Source organism: Triturus cristatus, chromosome 3_1 (assembly GCF_964204655.1).
Source record: "Triturus cristatus chromosome 3_1, aTriCri1.1, whole genome shotgun sequence".
NCBI lineage: Eukaryota > Metazoa > Chordata > Amphibia > Caudata > Salamandridae > Triturus > Triturus cristatus.
In genome coordinates, this window is record NC_140583.1 from 811,593,318 (window position 1) to 811,599,332 (window position 6,015).

Genomic DNA, 6,015 nt, shown 5'->3' on the forward strand with positions numbered 1-6,015 from the left:
TTCAAGTTGAAGGAGGGAAATGGTGGAATGTATGTAAAATTGTTAAAAATAAGAATGTTATTCCATGTTCTTCTTCGGTTTCTCCTGATATTGTGGTTGGTGGACCTTTTGAGGCCCCGGCTAGGAGAAGTGGGAGAAAGAAAATGGTTCCTTTGAGGTACCGTGTGTGAAATGTCTTGTTTTACTCATGTTTTATATTTTTTTTTATATTTCTTTACTTTATTGCCAGTTCATATAGTTATTTTTAATTTTTTTTAAGGGAGAAGGGAGGATATGTTATGGCTTACCTTTCTGTGTATTGCTATTGGTGACATCATAGAGAATGTTGGTAAGTTGCCAGGTTACGAGGTCGTTTGTATGCTTTTGAAGTAGAGCTGAGGGAGTTGGAGGCTGCTGTGTATCGGCCGGATTTCCCCCTGCTGTGTAGCTGTTTACTCTAATAAACTTCGGCATTATCTCAATCGTTTGGTTTGCCAGCTCATCACTACACAACCAAAAATCCCGAATCCGTGCGTGCCCCTTTAACGTCCTCATCTTTACAAATACTACGCTAACAAGGTGTTTAGTCTGTATCAAACTACGAGTAACCCATAATGTTAATGGTTTAAATCCTTCGTCAGTTAACAAAAACTAAAATACTGTAATGTGCGATTTTGCAGAGAGGTTGTAAACGAAGAGGGTGTTCGGTTTGTAGAAAAGTTGTACCAGCAGAGATACACGCATGGCAGCTCTAACCCACGTGCACGGCTTGATAAACAAGCTCTCGGCTTTGGCAAAGGCAGCCGCTTGTTTATAATTTGCATTGCGCTTTCACTATAAGTAAAAGTGCGATGCAAAAATAAACACGCGGCTGTCTTTGCCAAAGCCGAATGATAGCAAAAAAGTGTGTAGCAGCTAATTAGGAGACACTGCCTCCCGCCGCCAGTAAAAGATGCAATCCAGGTGGGCGGGCCAAAAGGAGACATGGTGGTAACCAGGAGGGACTAAAAACCCTCCTGGACAATCAGAGCACCTGGTTTTGCATAATTGGTGACGCAAAATGACGCACACCAATGCAAAACACGGGTGGAGCAGAAAGCGAGCTTCTGGAATCGTATCGATTCCAAGAAGCCCTCGTATGACGAGAGCAACGCATGCTCTGCTTTCGCCAGGCCGAGACCTAAAAAGACAGTAGTGAGAGCACGGCCACTGCAACACAACTTCACAAAGCAGTCTGCCTGCCCCTACATCTTGATACATCCAGTAACTGCCCCTGAATGACCGGAGCCCGCATGGGCCTAATACACATAGTATTTGCCAGTATAGGATACCTATCATCCCCAAGGAAACCAGAGCGACTGTGCACCTCTAGGCAGCTGCTTTGCATGCAGCTCAACAACACTCACATTAAAGATACCCGTCGAAGTTATTGGTTCCCTTCAAGGGTTTATGTACAACTTTAAATTTGAATGGTCAGATGCTTGCGTCCAACTGCCACTGTTTCAGAATTTAATACAAATCAGAAGTTTATCTTTTACATGAAGAAGCTCTCTCTGCCCACTATCTAAGAAAGTGTCTCTTTTTGACATGGTTAGCCCTCACTTTTTGCCTGGAAAATGATATAATTTCCACTGGACGTGCACGGGGTCCCTGTCAACCAGGTTCCCTGTGCCAGCAACTCTTTGCCTAAACTGAACCTTTTGATTCCCAATTGGCACAACTTCAGTGCCCCTTGTAAGTCCTTAGTAAATGGTACTACATCTTCAAACCAGGTGTGCTCCCGTGACCCCTGAGCCCTTGCAACCTCTACTCTTACTTGATAGCCCTTGGACTTGCCTACAAGTCCCACTTTGCTTTACTTTTACAGGTGACCTCGTTCCTTCGTAAAGCACCAACGCCCAGGGGGGCATATTATCAAGAAACGGCGTTAAAATTATCGCCGCTTTAGCGGCAGAAAACTGCCGCTAAAGCGGCGATAATGGGCTTGATAATATTCCCTTGAGAATTCCCATGGAAGCCCATGTTCTGGTGTCAACATGGGCTTCTATTGGAATTCTCTGCGGCATATTATCAAGCCCATTATCGCCGCATTAGCTGTAGTTTTCTATCGCTATAGCGGCGATAATGTTAACGCCATGCTTGATAATATGCCCCTTTGTTCCTTGCTCCCTGAGAAACCCGAGAAAGCTTCCAAGAACTTGGCCTTGGAACTTTGGACCCTGGCCCCAGAACCTTCCGATTCCAAAAGCTGAACCACGAAAAGTAACTGTATTGCATTAATTTTCCATTTGCCTTTCACCTTCCATAGGAAATGTAGCGTGCTTAATTGCGCACAAAAGTACATATTGCATTTTCGGTGATTTTCTCGTATTGTTATGTTATGTTATGTTATGTTAGTCATTTTTATAAGGCGCGCAGCTGCCCCAGCCAAGGGGCGTCCCGGCGCCTGATCAGGTACCACAACACAACAAATCAATGCTGGGAAGGAAAGGAAGGAATCAGTCAGCAGTCGGGAACAAAAAAGTTTTTATGGCGCGCCTAAAAGAAGTAAGGCTGTTCAGGGCTCGAATATGGACAGGGAGAGAATTCCATAATCCTGCCGCTAATACTCGAAAGGAGCGACCTCCCATCCTACTCAGTCTAAACCGTGTATTGGCCGCCAGATGGAGAAATTCCGATCTAAGAGACCGCGTAGGAACATAGGAGGAAACAAGCTTAGCGAGGGCTGGAGGAGAGGAAAGCTTCAAGATTTTAAATGTCAGGCAGAGAGCCTTAAATTTAATTCTCTGTCTGACCGGCAGCCAGTGGAGAGAGGTCACAACTGCAGAGACAGAGCACTGTCTAGGAAGGCCAACGATGGCTCGCGCCGCTGCATTCTGCACCCTTTGCAATCTAGTAGCCTCCGCCTGATTCACTCCGAGCAGCAGCGCACTCCCATAGTCCAGCCGAGAAAGAATGGAGCCTTGGACCACCAGTTGCCGAGTAGGGGGGTCGAAGAATTTGAGGACCGGTCTCAGCCCTCGCAGAATACCATAACAGGTAGCTGCAACCTTCTTCGTGGGGCTGGTGAAGGAGAGTGTAGGATCCAGCCAGACCCCCAAGTTCTTAACTTCGGCAGCTGGGATGGGAGTCACCCCCAATTCTGGAGGCCACCACTGGTCTCCCCAGAGCTCCGCCTGCTTTCCTAAGATCAGGACCTCGTTTTTTTTGGCATTTAACTGCAGACAGTTAGTTCGCATCCAATTTGCCACGGCTATGAGTCCTGCACGGAATCTGGGAGCGTTCACCTCGAGATCACCGCTGAGTGTCACCGCCAGCTGCGTGTCGTCGGCATACGATGTCATGGTTAAGCCACATTGTCTGACGAGTGCAGCCAGCGGTTTCACATATAGGTTGAACAGAGTGGGGCTCAATGCAGAGCCCTGCGGAACCCCCAGCCCCAGTGGATGGAAAGAGGACTGACAAGGTGGAATAGCCACTTTAAAAAACCGGTCCGAGAGGAAAGAGCGAAACCATTGGAGAGCAATCCCCTCAATTCCCACTCCCTCCAAGCGCCGGATCAGAATGTCGTGAGACACCGTGTCAAACGCGGCGCTCAGATCTAACAGGAGGAGCGCTGCTGTCTGCCCAGCATCCAGCACCGTTCGCAAGTGCTCGGTCGTAAAGAGCAGTGCAGTTTCGGTGCTGTGTTGTGCACGAAAACCATTCTGGCTCTGGTCTAGAATGTTATTTCGAGAAAGGTGGGCGGACAAGATGGAGTTCACATGTGCCTCGGTAACCTTGGCGGTCCAGGGCAGGAGGGAGATGGGACGGTAGTTTTCTGGTAATAGGGGGTCAAGGTTAGGCTTCTTTAAAATTGGGCTGGCCACTGCCTGCTTCCAGGAAGAAGGGACCACGCCCGATGTGAGCGATAGATTGATCAGATCCAGTATAGGCTCACGACATAAGGGAGGAAGAAGTCTAAATACCTCTGGCCTCAGCGGATCTAATGGAGAACCGGATTTAATTTTGAGGCTCAGAGTATCGAAGACCTCGTCAGACATTACTGGCAGGGAGGACAGGGTTTCATGAACCGTAGCCATCACACCAGTTTGCTCAGCACCAGGCACAGATGACGTAAATCCTCGGTAAATCGCCTGCACTTTCTCCACGAAAAAGGATGCCAGACTTTCACAGTGAGAGTCCGTGCAGATTTCCACCGAGGTGGCCCGTTTCCCCATAAGGTCTTTAAGAACCTTAAAGATTAATTTAGACGGGTTGGGGCTATTCTGAAACTCGAAAGCATAGTGTGCGGCCCGGGTTTGACAGATTGCCCTGTGATGGATCTTAAGCTGGGCAAAATACAAAGATTTCAAGGTGGGATCAAAGGATTTCCTCCACGCCCTCTCAGCTTGCCGGCACGTTCTCTTAAGCTCGGCAAGAGTGTCATTATACCATGGGCTGGGAACTTTAGCATGGCATTTCGACCAGCGCATCGGTATAAGAGAGTCAAGGGCGGCTAGGACCCAGTTACGAAACTGCTCGTATCCTTGTTCCACATTCAGCAGATTGCCCAGGGGCTGCGCCTCCAAGATCTTATAAAACTCCTCCAGTTTGAGCTTATGCCAATTTCTTTTAAGGATCAGTCTATCCACAGGTTTAAATTGTGGGTCATCTATAGGACATGAAACTTTAACCAGCAGATGGTCAGTCCAGCCTACCACCATCGGGTCAGAGACCCTAGCCCGCTCCAGTGTGGTAAAGAAGGGGTCAAGGATATGACCTCCTATGTGGGTAGGGGAGGTAACTAGTTGGATCATTTGCATGGCTTCAAGGTCCGCTAGCAAGGTATTAATAGGTGCTGATGACCCCTGATCAAAATGGATATTGAGGTCGCCTACGATGTTAAAATTGGCACATCTCGGAGCTAAAGAGCTAACCACGTCAGCAAGAGCGGCCTTGAAGACAGTGTCGTTCCCTGGCGGGCGGTAGATAAGCATACCGCTAAGTGTAAACTGATGACTGAAGGCTACCTTAAAAGAAGCGCTCTCACACGCTGGTAAGTCAAGAGCTTTCCATTCAGCCGGGAAGTAAGATTTTATCGCCATAGCTATGCCACCCCTCTAGAAGTGTGGTTAAGAGTGAACACTGTGTAGTTGGAAGGGAATGCCAGATTGATTATTGCAGTGTCCGCATCCTGAAGCCAAGTCTCAGTGAGGAAGATGAGGTCAGGAGAGTCCTTTCCGATCATGTCACGTAAGGACTGATGGTGCTTGACCAACGATCTCACGTTCAGACTCCAGATGCTAAGCACACGCTCAGAGATATTAGTACGTGTATTTGGGGCATTCCTTTCCACAGAGCGCACCCCAGACGGGGTATCGAGTGACAAACTGCCACAGGCACAGTCATAAGGACCCGCCAACGGGTTCACAGGATCATGAACACACACCGTGAGCCTCTCTCTAATAGAAAGCAGAGCGGCGCGATTGTACCTGAGCGTCAAGGTATTCTGCATGATGGTAAGATGACTAAATGCCAGAGTCCAGGCCCCGCTCACGCTTCCTCGACGCGGACGAGCGCAGAGGGGCAGGACTCTGGCACGACTCCGGCTAAGCGACAGCGTCCCACTGCGCGGTCCCGCTGCGCGGGAGAGGACGACTTTAAGTAGGCGTCGCAATGAAGAGCTCGAGCGTCGGGACGCTCAAGATGGCGCCCGCCTAAATTTCCACTAACCCAAGCCAAGATGGCGCCCACAAGAGTCCAACCGCGGGACCCGGACCCGCCAAACGGCGGTGCATTTTCCAAGAATTAAATTCATCTTGTACCCTAAGTTCTAGGTCAAAATATTTCTATAAAAAGAAGTACTATTTTTCCAATTTAGTCTCGACTTAATTAATTGAGTGTGTGTTTCATTTATTGTCTCTGTGACTCCAAAAATGCTTAGAAGTACCTTCAGCCTAACTGCTAACCCACACTACCACAAAATAGAGCATTATTATTATCTACTTTTGCCTCTGTAAACCAATAAGGGATTTCTCTGCACAGTGTACTGCA